Here is a 17313-nt window from a genome sequence, read left to right on the forward strand (position 1 = left end):
ATTATCCTCCATTTTCATTTAAGTGATCTGTCTTCCCTGACTATGAAACGCATTCAATCTCTCCAGAAATACCCAGAAGTCCTACATAAAAACACCCACTACTATATCTGCTCCAAATCTAGAATCTGAATTTCCTCATCAAATCAGTTACAGATGTGAATTTGCCTCCTTAGTTTTCATTCCTTTAATATAATCTCTCACAGAAGCAAAAGAGGGGAAGGGCCAGGAGCAAAATAAACCCTTGAAAGGCATGTCTTCAGTGATCCACCTCTTCCAATTGAGCCTCATCAAAAGTTCCCACTGACCCCCATTGGCACCACCAGCTAAGGAACAAGCCTTCAATGTGTGAGACTTTCAGTGCAATTCTAGATTCAAACTATGCTGTTCTGTCCCTGGCTCCCAAACTCATTGACTTCACAATGTCTAATTTATTTAGTCCAGCTTTAAGTATCTCAAATGTCTTGACAGTTCCAGCATTGTTCAAAAGTCCAATACTAAAGTTTCCTTTGAGATTTAAGTCAAACTCCTGTAAACCCTTATAAAAAAAAAATAAATATAAATAAAGGAAACAGAGTAATAGTTATAACATACAATAACACAGGGTAAACCTTTCCATTCCCAAAGGGAGTCATAGCATAGAAATGAGGAAAGAGACCAAAGAAACACTAAAACCCACAAAGGCAAACATTAAATCCTGTAGTTCCACATCCTGCCTCTGTGGCATGCAATGGCATAATGTGAGCTCTAAAGGACTTGGGAAGTCCTGCCCTAGCTTCCTATGTTCTCCATTATAACTTTGGTTCTACTCTCACAACTGTACCTGTGGCCTTCTTCAGGCTGCCCACAGAGACTGGGACACTTTCATGTTCTTCCTGGCCTGCCAGACCTTCTTTTTAAATTTTGGTGAAAGTTTTCCATGACTCCACAACACTTAAATTCTATATGCTTGCAAAACCAGCATAATGGCCCACAATGCCAAGGTTTGCCTGGGGCTCCAGCAATAGCCAGGCTCCCTTAGAACACAGTTTTATTGTTCTCTGACTACTTGGTTGACTAAGCTCAGTGAAAGGAATCCTGGAGAAACAGTTTCCTTGGTGAAGCAGTACAAGTAGGTAACATTGGCACTCTCTTTTCAAAATAGCTTTTTGAATTAATTTAAAATATTAAACCCTTGAATCTATGATGCCTAAGATGCCCTACTGTTGTATTTCTTATTTTCCCCATGTTGAGTATTAGACTTTTTTTAATGATGCTAATCTCATCATCAACCACACCCTCCTCCTGGGACTCAACTTTAAAAGTGCATTTTTTTTTCTTGATAAATTATATTGAAAAAAATCTATCTGGTCTGCTATTTCTCTTAATTTTTATAATATTTCTTGTTAAAAGAAGCCACTCATGCCGCTACCTGAATTTTGTGTTCCCTTAGAAATTCCTCCTAAAAAATTAATTTTAAACTCAGCTTCACAAATCCCAGGTCATTGATAAAAGAGAGAAAAATAATTTACCAGAATGTAACACAAAGGGCCTCAACTTCAATTCCCAACAGAGTACTCATTTTTATGTGAACATCATAAGCCTACTACCTACTGTCCACTTTCCTGTCAGCATTCTGTTCTTCTAAGTTCATGCCATCCATTAAGCTCTGCTCATGAAACTTCAGGGCTTCTGTTACTTGCATCTCTAAACTTGTCCAATCTCTCCCACAAACCATTTCCAAAGATTTCTAAACTTTCTGGTTAGACATATTTACTACAAAGACCCTGATCTTAGGTACCAATTGTCCATGTTAGTCAGTATTAGCAATCAAGGAAATATTGCAGTTCATATATTTAAGTTTATTAATCATTCTATTGTTTTTCATTTTTTAATTTAATTTTTGAATGAATTATTATTTTCCAAAAAATACTGTCTTTATGGATGTATATTTTGAAGAAATTTTACATTTTTCTACAGATAAAATCAAACAATTTTTACCTCTCCAGGTTATAGCTTATACTTAACTACCTACTTGATTTTACATAAAACCTATGTAGTAATGATCCTCAGAAGTGACAATTATCAGAATTCTTGAGAATAAAACCTCTAAACATGTCGCCGTGTTAACACATGGAGAAGTTCATGGCTTCTTCTTACCATCTTTCTAAGGGCATTGCTTTCTATGAAAATGTCAAATACTAAATGGCAGAAGGATTGTTTTCAGTATCTTTTTTTTCTTTTTTTTTTTTACTATTTAGTTTTGCATAAATTCTCAAATACCATTCCCACTAAGCATTTTTCACAAGACACTTTTCCAGTCCTCCCTATACCTTTAGGTTTTCTTTTCCATTGTTAAGTGTCTTTCTATTGCCCACTGAATAATGAAATCCCAAAGTAGCCCTTTTATATGTTTTTCCACGTTACCAGTTTGTGTGTATGTTTGTGTTATTTCTTAAATTGTCTTTATCTCGGGTTCAGTTTACACCTTTAAAAAAAATCTTAAAAAGATAAATATATCTTACTTTCACAACTAACTCTGTTTCTGGATTCCAGGAATGTGGATTCAACTTTCCATATAGTATTTGAGGTAGTATTTCAAAGTACAGTGATCCAAAATACTAGAACTTATCGGTGCAGCTAGATCTATTTCTTAGAATGGTTATTTAACAGATGGAAATACATTTACACAGTGTAAACTGTGTAGTAAATACATAATTCATTATTTCTGTATCTTAGATGTATCACTTTTTGAGACATCCAACTAAACTTCAGAAAGTAGCCCTAGCCTGCAACCTGAATCAGTATATTGTACTGTATACTTTATATTTACTCTAAAGCATGTAGGGTGAAAATATAAATGAAGGCATCTTAGAAAATATTCAAGCTAATATATTTTTGTGGCTTATCATTAATGAAGAGCTTGGCAAACCAAGGACAGGATGAACACACAAAAAATATAAACAATAAGTAATGTTAAGAAATATTCTTCATATCCAGTGTACTTTAAACCAGGAAATGCTACACCATATTTAAGATTGCATATGGGATTTTTTAGTCTCAGCTTAAAATTTAATACAACATAATTAATTGGTCACAATCATTAATATTACTTAGAGGTAAGTGATGAATTAAAAAAATAAACGAAGAGCTAAAAAGATAATAACAAATAATTATTCAATTAATTATGTAAGACAGATATCTAGGCAGATTGGTAACACTAATTCTGTGAAACTAATTTCTTTTATCAAATAAATAAAGACAAAATGCAATAAATTGGTTTGATTTCATTACATAAGGTAGTTAATATATACATGAGAAAAGATTGTTTAATTATATAAAAGCCTACTACTATTTCAGAATATCTGACATATTGCTCTAAAAGAGTACTTACTTTATATGTTGACATTATCTTGATTTGTTTCATAGAAATGATGATCTGCAAAGTTTTAAATAAATACTCCTGAGAGGGAGTAAAATTTAATATTAAGTATTAATTTTATTTTCTAAAAGTATTTCTACTAATATGAAATAAAAGTTAATTTAGAGTAATATAGTCTATTACTACAAATTTTAATTTTAGCTATGTAAGAACAATGATGAAGAAAGGATTTCAAAACATATTTAATATGTATTGTGCTAAAAATAGTCATCAATAACAATGCTTATATATACTTATATAAGTATGCAACTACATACTTATAAATATATACACACACTTGAATAATTGGCTCAACATAGCTGAATTAAGCCTTAAAAGATGTAAATTGATAGAATATTTACACGGATTTTACTGCTTCACAATGATGAAATGTTTTTAATCAATTTAATTGAGTAATTGCATATACTTCATTCATCCAAAAGCAGTATATTACATATAACCTTGAATGTCTTTCTTATTTTTTCTTTGATTCTCATTCCTCTAAAGTGTGAATAGATAAAGCATTCCTTTTTTGTTCTTATAATATCAAAGACATATTTTTACATTCCACATGTCTTTTTTAAAATTAAGTGCATAAGCATATGTTTTCCCTGTGGGTTTATGTTATTGTTCTATGCCTAACTTATTTGAAAGTTATCTATACACAGCATTGTCAAATCACATTGTTTTGTCCTTTTGAATGTGAGCAATGAATCATAAACACAGGAGTACTTGTTCTGGTCAGAGGGAATAAATTAAGTACTCCATTACAGACCTAGGAGGTACGTATTTTATTTGAATTTAGTTTGACTTGGGCAGGTGGGTAAAGAGACTAATGTTTTTCTCTTAGTGTGCCATTTATCAACCACCACAGTGGCTCAAAGCAATTTTGTTCTCTCTTCATGTCCCAGGGGTCCCAATACAGATTTTCATTTTGCCAGCTAAAATGAGCCTGAAAACACTACCTGATGCTTGGCCTTGATCAGCTGCTGGTCTTCATTGACTGAGCAATTAATCATGTTAGTGCCATTAAGGTGGAGAAGTGACCTAGCCTATGAGTGATCCTCTAATTCATTTACTCTTTTTATTATACTAAGCTATCATGTTGAAGGACAACTGAAGTTGATTTGGCTAAATAAAGAAACATCTGTGTTACAGGCCAAAGTTTTAAATGAAATCTGTAATTTATGTACACTCTATAAACTATACACTGTATAGAAACTATATACTATATAAACTGTATACTGAACTTCTTTTTAGCAGAACTGTTCAAAAGACCACACACACACACACACACACACACACCTAGTATTCTTCAGAATTGTTAAAAAAGCCCCATATATTTTTTATTCTCATCCCCAGACTGTAATTCTCATTTGAATTATGGCCAGTGCTAAAGACTTCCATTATTTCAACTATCAGCTTTTATAGACTCTAAACAGTATACCTTAGTGCAACATAAAAAACAAATGGATTAATAAATTACAAGATCTATATACAGGTCACCTTTTTAATTTAGTGCAGTATGAACTTGTGTATGTCTGTAGTCACCTGAATTCTGTTTGGGAGAAGAACTGAGTATACTTAACGTTCATTATCCGAGAACAGAATTATGTATCTGATTGTTTATTTGATTATTTGTTTGAAGAATCATTTTACTGCTTGTTAAAAGTAGTAATACATCCACATGATTTCTTGATTGACATAAATCTGCTTTGGTAAACTACTTTCAACATTTTATATGCAAATATTTTCAAATTACTTTATCAAAGAAACACTTTTTTGGCTTTGTTTTGTGTGCATCAATATGTTAGATACTGGGAATGCCAAAATAAATAAACACCATACTTATTTGGAAAACAAATAGGTTATTTTATAAAGAACACTGAAAACACAGATGTGTTATACAATAGGAGGACATCAAGATAATCATATTTTTTACTTAATTAATTTAAAATAATTAACATCAAAATTCAAAACCTCTCATGAAATACATTTCAATTCATCTAATGCTTTTTAAAAATATATACTGGTTTCAGTTACATATCATTGTACAGCAAACCATCCTACAACTCAATGACTTACAAAAGTAGCCGTTACAATATGCTCATGGATTCTGACAGGAATTTAGACAGGACACAGAGAATGTAGCTTGGTTGTGTTCCATGATGCCCAAGAATTAAAATGGGAATATGTGGTGAGCCGCTTCTGCAGATTATGGTCACCATTGCAGGATGGCGCTGGCTCCACTGTGGTCTGTGACAAACAACTCCTTGTTTGGGAGAGCTGGTGCATGGTTTTTCAGCACCCTGTGAGAAAGTTCCATGTGGCAGCTTCGCATTGGGGCTTGGGATGCTTTATTAAGGCTGGGAGGGGCATCCGACCAGGAAGTAGAAGAAATATCAAGGACCTGAATAAACTGCTGAAAGAAGATTCCTGAGTTGCGTCTTCCTTGCGGGCAAGGGGTCGCGACAGGAATATACATCTAAACACCTATGATAGTCAAAGCTAGAGCTAAAAATCCATTTCAATTCTATTTTTTTTCTTTTATGTTAGGTTCTTGGGTTCAGTGTATCTCTCTGTCTCCCCAGAGTACCTAAATGTGGATTCATCATATGGTGAGAAGTTTTCTACTGTATTTGAGAAGGAGAAAACAGAAAATGACATTCCTAATCAGGACATTCCAGAGACTGAGTCTGAAGTATATTTGGCTTTTGGAGTCATGGCCTCAGAAGGCAGTTGGCATAATTTAGGCCATATTTTATTGATGAGGCATTGTTTCAGTCCATTCAGATTCCTATAAAAAAATTCCTTTCTTTGGAAAACTTACAAAGGGAACAAATCTAAATCACAGAGTTCTGGCAGCTGGGAATTCCAAGATAAGGAGTTGGCAGTTCCTTGTTTGGCAAAGGCTTGCTTTCTCATTCATAGATGGCAGCTTCTCTCTCTGTCTTCAAAGAGTAGAAGGGACACAGCAGCTTTCTGAGGTCTCTTTTATGAGACACCAACCCTTTTAATAAGGGCAAAAAAGCTCCTGTGACCTATTCTCCTCCCATAGGTCTCACCTCCTAACACCATGAATTGGAGATTCCACATATGAATTTGGATTTCACAAATATTCAGACAAGAGAGAAAAGCATAAGCCTTTACTTCTCAATGTGATACATGCTAAAAAATTTGGTGCCAAATTTTAAACACACATAATATCTAAATTTCTTAGTTTCTTTACATATTAAAATGCATTATACTTCATTTTTTTTATTTATTTTGTAAACTTGTCTTTCAATTAAATGATTTATATTCATGTCTGTCTTGAAGCTTAGTGATATATTGTTAATGGATAAAACAAAAGAGAATATATTTTACCCCACCTATTAAAATAAGACATTTAAAAATAACATACAGAATTATAGCATGTTAAATCATGTTTAACTTTGAGAACCATAAAAGATATTTAATAGTAATGATTTTACAGTAATAGACTATCTCATTTAATTCTTAAAATATAATTTAACAAAATAAACCTTCCAATCTTTAATGTCATAAATAATAAAACAATGTAAGTCCTCAAACTTTTCATCTAAATCTAACATATTGTATTTAATAAATATGCATATTAGAATAGTAAAAATTGGCTTTGAAAATATTTAGGCTAAAAATGTCAGGAAAATTGGCCAATATTGAAGAAGAAGAAAACATTTAAAAACATTTAAACATTAAAACATTTGTTTATTTCATTTAATAGCAAGTATGGGGATAATCTAGTAGAGTCTGTTAAAAATTGCAAGATTTTTTTTAAATAAGTTATTGTTTGGTTTGAGTTATATACATGCAACTTGACTGCTCAACTCAGATGTTTTTGAAAAATAGAAATGAATGTATTAAAAAATTAACAAATGTAGAGATATGTCGTTGTTGACATCCATTCAGAATGCACAAGATCAGGGTACTTTGGTACCTGAGTTTCTTAAATTCCTTTGAATTCAAAAGAGGATCACATCAGTTAAAAATACCTTTACATTCCTCTTATTTACCTTGCAGTGAAAATAATGAGATAATGATTATGTTAGGAAGAAAATAATCTTTTTGAGAAACATGTCTTATATCTTCTGAGTGGACAAAATGTGCCTTATGCTGTCATCTTAGTGACCAAAAATTTGGCAAGGAAGTATTTAGCATTTCTGACCTATATAATGGGAAACAGGTAAGTAACAATGTCTTTGCAGTAGAAAAAATTGAACAGTATGTGATTGTGAGAGTAGAATGATGAATCTTTTTTCCTCCCCTCATGATGTCTATGTCCCAGTCCTGAAAATTTGGATTATGTTATTTTACATGGCAAAAGAACATTATAGATAAGGATTTTGAGATGGAGATTTAACTTTGATGGTGTCCTTGTTCTAATGACCAGGCATTACTTGATTAGTGAATAAGTAAGTCAAGAAAACTCCTGCCAGAGTCGTTATCAATTAATAAAGAGTTGACTGGCTCACATTGGTTTGAAGATGGAGGAGTAGACCAGGAGAGAAAAAAATCAGGATATAAATGGAAAAGGAAAAGGAAAAGGAAAGAGTAGATCTTCCCTTGGTCCAACACAAGGGATGTAGCATGCTGACAGTTTCAGTAAAGTGAAACCTATTTTGGACTTTCAGAGCTTCAGTACTGTTAGATAATGAGTTTATCTTGTTTCAAGGCACTAAATTTGCATCAATTTGTTATAGCAATGATGAGAATCTAACAGTAATTCTGTATTAAAGAAACTATTTCCATCCTTTGGTTTTCAAACTTATTTTTCTATAGAACATATCTTGTACCTATTCATATTGTTTTACACATCTTTTCTATCTGTCCAACATGAGTTTTAATAAAATAGTGAAGACAAATTGTGATAATTTAGAAATAATATCCCATCCATGTTTAAATAGTTCTTTTTTTCGTAACTTCAGACATTTACATAAAAGAATGATTTACAAAAAATATTATTTAACTATTTTCTATAAAGAGATAAATTAAGCATGAGAATTAAGAATTGGTAGATAAGACATATAAAAAAGTATAATGGGTCTTTGAAATTTGAACATTGCCCCAATGTTATATCATTATGCTATTAAACTATTGCTTTTATATCAATACCATCAAATATCTATTTAAATTATTTCAAAAGATGATATATAATAATATTTAAAAGGGACAATATATACTGACTAATTCATCTCCCATGTTTACAAAAACTGAGAAAAAGGCAAATAAATCAAATCAAGTAGTTAGTTTTATTATGATAAAATTTGATTGCAGAAAGTCGCCTGGATATGGAACCATGGACCTTGATTTACTCCCTTCAACATTAAACTTACTTGCTCAGTCACAGAAGAGGGAATCATAGCCCACCTCAGGAAAGCAAAGTTAAAAGTAAAGGTGAGAAAAAAGGAAAGGCCTCTCCTGGTGGCAGGGAGAACCACAGCAGGACCAGGGATTTTCCTCCAGGGAGCTGGGTGCTCTCTTCATAACACAGAGAGAATTAAATATCAAACATTAAAATCCCCAGGATCTAGAAAAAGTTCTTTCATAAAGACAAGGAATAAAGGAATGTGTTATCCTCCAATGATGTGATATACAATTAAAATAAATTACAGTGTGTTTTTTTTATGTCACAAATATTTGTAAGACTAATGGGGTGTTAATTTTAAAAAAGGGTATCTAAAAACTGTGGTTTTCTCTAGATAGTTTATGGAAACAGGACTAATTATACTATATTTTATTGAGCAAATTATTAGATCACATTGTCAGTCCAATATTTGAGTAAATATTAATTTCTGAGGTTATCTTTAAATGAAATTTTACCATTCATACATTAAATGGTTACCATTTCTTAACTACCAAACCATGTTTTAAAAGATATTCCAGATGAAGCCAGATGGGAGAAAAATAGAGGAAAGCTATACATAAAAATGTAAGGAACTAAAAAGAAATAAAAGCCAAAAGCAAATCTTAAAGTAAAGCAATATTTAGAAATTTATTGTGAAATCAAACATTAATGGTGCAGCCAGTTAACCCAACAGAGAAATACTCTATTTAAAACAAGATGTGAATCAAAACCACATGAGATATTACTTCAAGGCAAAATACTATAGATAACAAGTGCTGGTAATAATATGGAAAAGAGAGAAAATTGACATACTACTGGTGGAAATATAAATGACTATATCCATTATAAGAATAATCTAGAGTTTCCTCAGAAAATTAAAAGTGAATTACCTCATGATCTATCAATCACAGTACTGGGTATATATTCAAAGGGAAGGGCATATATTCAAATCACAGTACTGGGTATATATTCAACCAGTTTCCTAATTGGTTGTATACAGTGGATCTCTTCACTCTCATATTCACAAGAGTAAAGAAACTGAAACAAGCTAAGTGTTCATCAGCTGATGAGTGGATAAGTAATATGTGGTTAGTATACATAATAGAGTACTATTCACACATAAAAGAGAGTGAAATCCTATCATTTGTGACTTCATGGATAAAACTGAAAATAATTATGTCAAGTGAGATAAATCAGGCACAGAAAGGAAGTATGAATGTTGGCACTCATTTGTGAAATTAAAAAAAAAATTCATCTCACAGAAATTGAGAAGAGAATGGTGGAGAATAGAGGAAGGAGATTTTGGAAAGTTGACCAAAGTGTACCAAGTTATAGTTAGATGGGAGCAAAAAGTTCTGGTGTGCTATTGCACACTTTGTGACTTTATATAACAAAAATATATGGTACATTTCAAAAAGCTAGAAGAAAAATATTTTGAATGCTTTTGCCATAAAAAAATAATGATCGAGGTGACAGACAAGTTTAGCTTGTTTTGAACATTGTGCAATGTATACATGCATTGAAACATCACATTATGCCATTGATACATAAAATTTTATAGTTTTATGTACATTTATGAAATAAATATAATTGAAAAGAGAAAAGAAGCATACAAGCTGACTTGACTTTTGCTACCTCACATTTCGAAGATGTTATTTTTTGTGCTGTGTATCAGAAAATGTCAGTTCTTCATTTACATATTTGAAATTAATATATGCATCAGAGGAAGCAAAGTACTAATCGACCTAAGTATCATCTTTTAAAAAACTCACTTTGAGGCATAAATTCTCGGTATGAGAGAAATTTTTGACCAGTACCAAAATATTTTATGGACTAGAATAGTATCCTCATCACTTATTTATCACATATTCTTGTTAAACTTCTATGATTTAATTTTAAAAATCATGATAAACAATATGTAGAGGAGACAGTACTATAGCGAGGGATATTTATTACATTTTTTGGTAAAGTTCCAAACTCAGTTTTTATCTTCTATTTTGTTTATTTTTCTACACATGTATAATAGATAATGACTTCCATTGAGAATAAAATATTGGCAGGATCCAGGTTGAGGTTTTTCTTTTCTTTTTCTTTTTCTTTTCTTTTTTTTTAGGAAAACACTTAGAGATATGGTGTATAAGGCAAGCAAAATTAAATCAAGTCTTTGAAGATAAGTTAACAAATTTAATACCAATTCAGTATAAATCAAGTGTTTAAATGGACATTCAGAATCATTTTGGACATTTTAAATATATTAGATCCACAATGCATTGTACTTGCCTCGTACTTCCCTTCACTTTTCTTTTCAGAATGAGAAAATTAATGAAAAAATTAAAGTTTTTAGCTGTATTAAATACAAAGTTTTTGTAGATAATCTAGGTTAAATCAATCATTCCTGAATCCAATACATATAAATCATCAAATACAACCTTTTTAAGTACCGCAGTTACTGAAGAAAACTGCAAGAACTGTGGCCCCTACAACAGTTAATAGAAGGAAAAAAAAATAGGTAAGTGAGCTTTCTTACTTTAGTATCTTGGAATACATAAAAAAATTGCATAAAGTAAATATAGCACTTATTTCTTTATCAAAATTTTATTTTATTTTTACAAACTTTTGTTAATCATTTTACTTGAAAAAAGAAGGTACACAGCACACACACACACACACACACACATACAGTTATACAATGTGAACAATTAGGGAATATTATAACATGGTAACATCTGGTTTCATCAGTCATTTTGTAAACATGATGCAAAATATGTTGTGATAGAATGAAGCTGTAGTATTTATCTGTATATTCCCTTGCAGTTAAAAATGCACCAAAAAGCACTGCTTGATTGTTGATATTTTTCCTGAATTAGCATAAAAGAAAAAAATATATACATATATATGTATTCATATATGTGTGTGTGTGTGTGTGTGTATATATATATATGTGCAGAGAAATATATATTATTTTAGCTTGAGAGAGGCAAAACAACAGGGAGTTGTTTTCTTCTTCCAGCTGTATTCCTATCAAAACCCATTTTTAGTGCAAACTGTTTGTATCTTAGGCAAAATATTTTTATTCTTGTAAGTCAGAAATAATTTTCAATTGCAGCTTTCTATGCTCCCTTAAGTAGTCACATTGGCTACCACATGGTGATTTAAATACACAATTAGCCTTTTCCTCACTCTTTCTATGTAATACATCCACATAGGTGATCTTTAAACACTGAAGTAGTTATTCCAAGGGCATTATACACTAACTAGTTTGGTTCTTCCAGTGGGGTCAAATATTGTGTGTATTTAATCATGTTTGGCTTTAGATGAAATGATTTAAAACAGTAGGAAAGTTTTGGTTCTTTAGTGAGTCATTCTCCACCAAATGCCAAAGTCTGATGAATGATAACCTGCCTGGAAATAAAAGAATGCTATTAAAATAAACATTCCAATCACCCAAGAGAAGCAGCAGTAAATTAAGAAAGATTTTCTTTTTTATAAATTCTGTTGGGTAGTGAATATTGGAAACAGATAAAAAGGCATAAATTTTCTTTGATATAGAAATAAAGCCTTGCTAGCTTGTAGCCATAAATGGTGCTTATTATCAAATTATTCTTGCAATATAATAAAGTTACTGGGAATATTATTGCATTATTGTAATAAGTTTGTCACTGATTAATTATAGTGAAAAATAAAAAAAAAATGTTTGCATTTATTATGTGCAGTACTCATAGCAAAACTTCAGGAAATTCACCACAATTACCTGGAAGATAATTCACAATCTGGAAATAAAGCCCTGTATGAAAAAGAACCCTTCTTCATTCTCAAGTTATTGTATTCTCAATTCTAGATGGCAGCAAGCCCACAGATACTACAGAGGCAGAGACCCACAGTATGAAACAGCATCCAACAAAACACATTGTTCTGCAAAAACTTGGCTGTAAAGGAAAACATAAATTGTCTTCACATGAACAGTACTTCTCAGAGGTGATCTACAGCTCTTTTCTTGTCTAAAGATGTATGTAACGTGAATGAGAAATATAAGCCGAGTTCAAGCCCACATTCTGCTCTTTAAAAATTGTTCAGCCAATCCTATCCAAATCCCCAAAGAAAATGATTTACCAACATTAAGTGTGTTAAACAGATTACTCATAGGTAAAAATACTGACACAAGATAAAATAATAAAGTAAGCAGTCATTCACAAATTAATTATCACTATTGGAAAATGCTTAAGAAAATATTTTGAAGAGGGCACAAATGTCATATTTTTTACTAAGTTGTGTTTTATTGATTATAATTGTTTTTTTACCATAAAAACTTTTTAAAAATTTGTTTTCAGCTAGCTTTTTATAATTTGTTACATGAATTTACTTATGTATATCATTTGAAATTTTACTTTAATGTATGTATAATGAATGAGTTAAGAAATTAAGAGATATAATTTAGACCTCAATTTTATAATTTTAAACTAAGTATTATGAAATTAGTCAAAAAGTCTACATTTTTGCTTAAATAGATACTTTTCTGTTATTTCATATGCTATGCTGTATTGTTCATAAAGCAACATAATTTTTTAAGGACTTTCAGAAATATTGCCATAATAATGTAACTCCTGATTCTTTTTTGTTTCACTACAATTATCTAAAACTATGACTTTTATACTGGTGCTGTGGTGCACCCTTGTAATCTCAGCTGCTCAGGAGGTTGAGGCAGGAAGATTGAATATTCAAAGCCAGCCTCAGCAACTTAGCAAGGCCCTAAGAAACTTAGGAAGACCCTGTCTCAAAATAAAAAAAAAAGTGTGCTGGGGATGTGTTTCAGTAATATAACATCCTTAGCTTCCATCTCTAATACAAAAAAAATTAAAAAGTGACTCTTTACTCCTATTGAGACTCAAATTATGCAAGTGTGAAATGGAACATTTCACACTCAGGAACATTGCATTTGTAATTTATTCGGTTAAAAAAAGCCTATCACATATTAAATATTCAATTAATATTAGTAGTAGGGCTAGTATGAACATAAGCCAGTATTAACATTAGTATTGCTTATTCAGCACTTCATTTTATGTTGAGGAATGTTGTAGAGATCAACAGATTCTTCACAATTTTTGATTAAACATGGAGAATTTTATATATTTTCTAATTTTCTTCTTTGAAGATAGCCTGCTTCTGAGCCACCACATCAAGTGCATTCCATGTATACATGGACATCATGCTTCTTTATACACTTTTAACTTGACCATGTTATTCAGATAATGTATGCTAGGAATGTGCATTAAGACCTTTATGGTGAGACCTAAATGTAATTCAGGAACTTGAAATTTTTGATAGTTTTTGCTTTTACTATTTATATTTTTTTATTTCAAGACAGATTAAAAAGAGTAGAGGCAGATGGGTCAATAATAAGAAAGTTAGCATACCTCTATAACCATCATCCACATAAAAATTAGATTATTGGACACTCACATCTTCATCTTCATTCTCTTTCCAAATTTATATTTTTTCCCAATCTAAGAGTAACCACTGTGCCTACATTCTAATGTCATACATCTGTTTACTACCTTTTAAATACATATATTTGAAATAACAATGTGCATTGTTTAATGTTTTATTTCTTTCATTTTACTATGTATTTGTGAATCGTTCATATTGTATGTAGCCATAATATATTATTTTTTATTGTTACATAGAATTTTTATTTTATTTTATCCATCCTCTGCTTGAAAAAATATTTTAGTTTCAATTTTTACAATTATAAGTAATTATACTATGAATATTTGTATGCATATTTCTATGACATAAATATATATAAATCTTATAACATTAAAAATTTATAGTATATGATATGTTGATATGTATATATATGACATGTATGTGTGTGTATATGTGTGTGTGTATGTGTGTGTGTGTATCTTTGGAGAATTATCTAAGATAAAGTTTCTGGATGACTGGATATAAATACTGTAATTGTTAGTATTCACTGGATTGAGAGACACTTAGAAAATTAGCAAAACACATTCTAAGGTGTGTTTATGAGGGCATTTTCCACTGGCCTACGGTCAGTGAATTGAGGAGGAATACTAACCCTGCATTTGAGATCCACCATAAAATAGACTGGAAGACCAGATGCAGCAGAAAGAGGAGGAAGGAGGAAGCACCCAAGTGCATGCAAGTTCAGTTCCTGATCAGGTACATTTTATGTGTTACCCTCATCTGGGGACTTCAGACTAAACATTTTTCAGCCTTTGAATACAGATTTACACAAGTGATTCTTCTGGGAGCTTCCAGGCCTTTATCCTGAGAGTGGGACTCAATCTTTGGTTGCCTTTGTTTTGAGGCTTCCTGCTTCTTGAATTGAACAGCTGCTGCTTCTCCTAGTTCTTCAGTGTGCAGAGGGCCATTGGGGGACTATCCAGCCACTGATTGTATAAACCACCTAATAAACCTCCTTCTGTAATCACATGTAGATAGATACATAGGTATGAATACAGATAGGTAAATATAATTTTATTGGCTTTATTTCTCTAGAGAACTCTAATGCACATATGTTGAATTTTAATAGGCAATTTTTAAAAAGTTGATTGTTATTAGAATTTTCTCTTTTACCACTTTTTTATTTTTGCCAAATTGGCACTAAGTGTTTTTTGTTTGTTACTTGGTTAATTCTACTAAGTAAGCAGTGGTATGTAGATATTTTGGATATTATATGTATTTTCGTTATTATGCCTAAGTATCCTTTCAGAGATTTCTTGGTTATTTGGATATAAGAAATACTCCATTGAAGACTTCTGCTATTTCCTCTAGTATTTGTCCAAAATTTTCTTACTTGGTAATCCTTTTTTAACCTACATTGAAACTTTTCGCTAATTTCATGTACTTAGGGTAAACTTTTGTTTTTTATAACTATTGAAGTTATCAATTTTATCAAATTCAATTTTAGTCTGCTTGTATTTATGATTAATAATTCTGTGCTGTTTAAAATTGTTGCCTCTCCCATGTTCATGAAGTTATTCTCCCAAGTTACTCAAAAGAATTTTATTGTTTGTTTTTACATGTTTAGTACTACAATGCCTGTAAAACTGAATTTTTAGATGAGATAAATGTCATCTATTTTCATTTAGGTATACAAATGCTCAGAGTGTTTACTGATTAGACCTTCCTTTCTCCAATGGCTCTATATTCTACCCAAGAGGGATTTTCAAACTTTTTCTATTGAGGCCAGAAGGAAAATATGTTGAAGCCAGAAAGTAGCTATAAATCATCCATAGGCAAAGAGATCTTTATTTGCCAATTCATGCAGGAGGTCAACTTCAGACTACAAACTACACTTTCTGACTCCACCTTTGTAGCATGGGGATTATCATTAGGAAAGTCCAGTTTTCTTCTATTGCTCTGTTAACTATTGTGTACAATTATATTTTCTTAAATATTGCAGTCCTACAGTAGGTGTTGACCTATAATAGGAGAGTATTCCAGATTATGTTTGTTATTCCAAGATTGCCTTACTTACACGTGATTGAAATGACATTAAGCTATAGATCAATTGTGGAAATGAAATGACATTAAGCTATAGATCAATTGTAGAAAAGATACATTGTTTTATAATTGATTTAATTTTCCTACCTCCATTTCTTTAGCTCTTGCTTAATTTCTTTCATCCAGGTATTATAAGGGCATCAGGAAGTTGGTGCTATATGACTCTCCAGCACTAGCACACCACAGAGAAATCAATTCAAATAACTATTCAGGCATAAAAAAATACCTCTACAGAGTCAAAGAGATTATCATCATAGTATAGAGACAATGAAAGAGTGGAAAAAATATTTGCAAAATACATATTTGATAAGTATTGACATCCATATATATAGTTCAACAGAAAAGTAACAAATGGCCTGACAAAAAAAATAAAGAATTTCAACAGACATATCTCAGAATATGAAATACAAATGGGCAACAGGTGTCTGAATAAATGCTCAATATCTAGGAAATGTAAATTATAATGACAATGACATCACATTTCCCATCATCTAAATGATGAAAAATAAATATTGGAAAGTATATAGAGAAAAGGAAAGGCTATGTGCTATGGATAAAAATATAAAAATCAGTGTAGATGTTATGGAAAATTGTTGGAGGTTTCTCAAAATATTAAGGACAGAACTACAGTATGATCCAGCAATTCCATTCCAAGGGGCACTTCATCATTGAGATATAAAACCAGTCACTAAAGGACAAATACCTTATTATCTCACTTGTATGTGGAAATAATAAAATGAATTTACAGAAATAGAGAGTATAGGAGGGTGATTGTGAATGGTGGTAAAACAATGGTCAAAGGAAAGAAAATTTCAGTTTTATAGAAGGAAAAGGTTCAGGAGTTTTTTTTTTTTTTTTTTGTACAGCATGGTAATTATAATTAATGACAATTTATTTTGAAAATTACTGAGCATAGATTTTAGGAGTTCTCACCACATAAAATAAGAACATGTGTTAATTAGCTCATTTTGATCATTTTACAATGTGTATGTATTTTAAGACCTTTTGTATATGATAAATATAT

This window comes from Callospermophilus lateralis, unplaced genomic scaffold, assembly GCF_048772815.1.
Source record: "Callospermophilus lateralis isolate mCalLat2 unplaced genomic scaffold, mCalLat2.hap1 Scaffold_65, whole genome shotgun sequence".
Classification (NCBI taxonomy): domain Eukaryota; kingdom Metazoa; phylum Chordata; class Mammalia; order Rodentia; family Sciuridae; genus Callospermophilus; species Callospermophilus lateralis.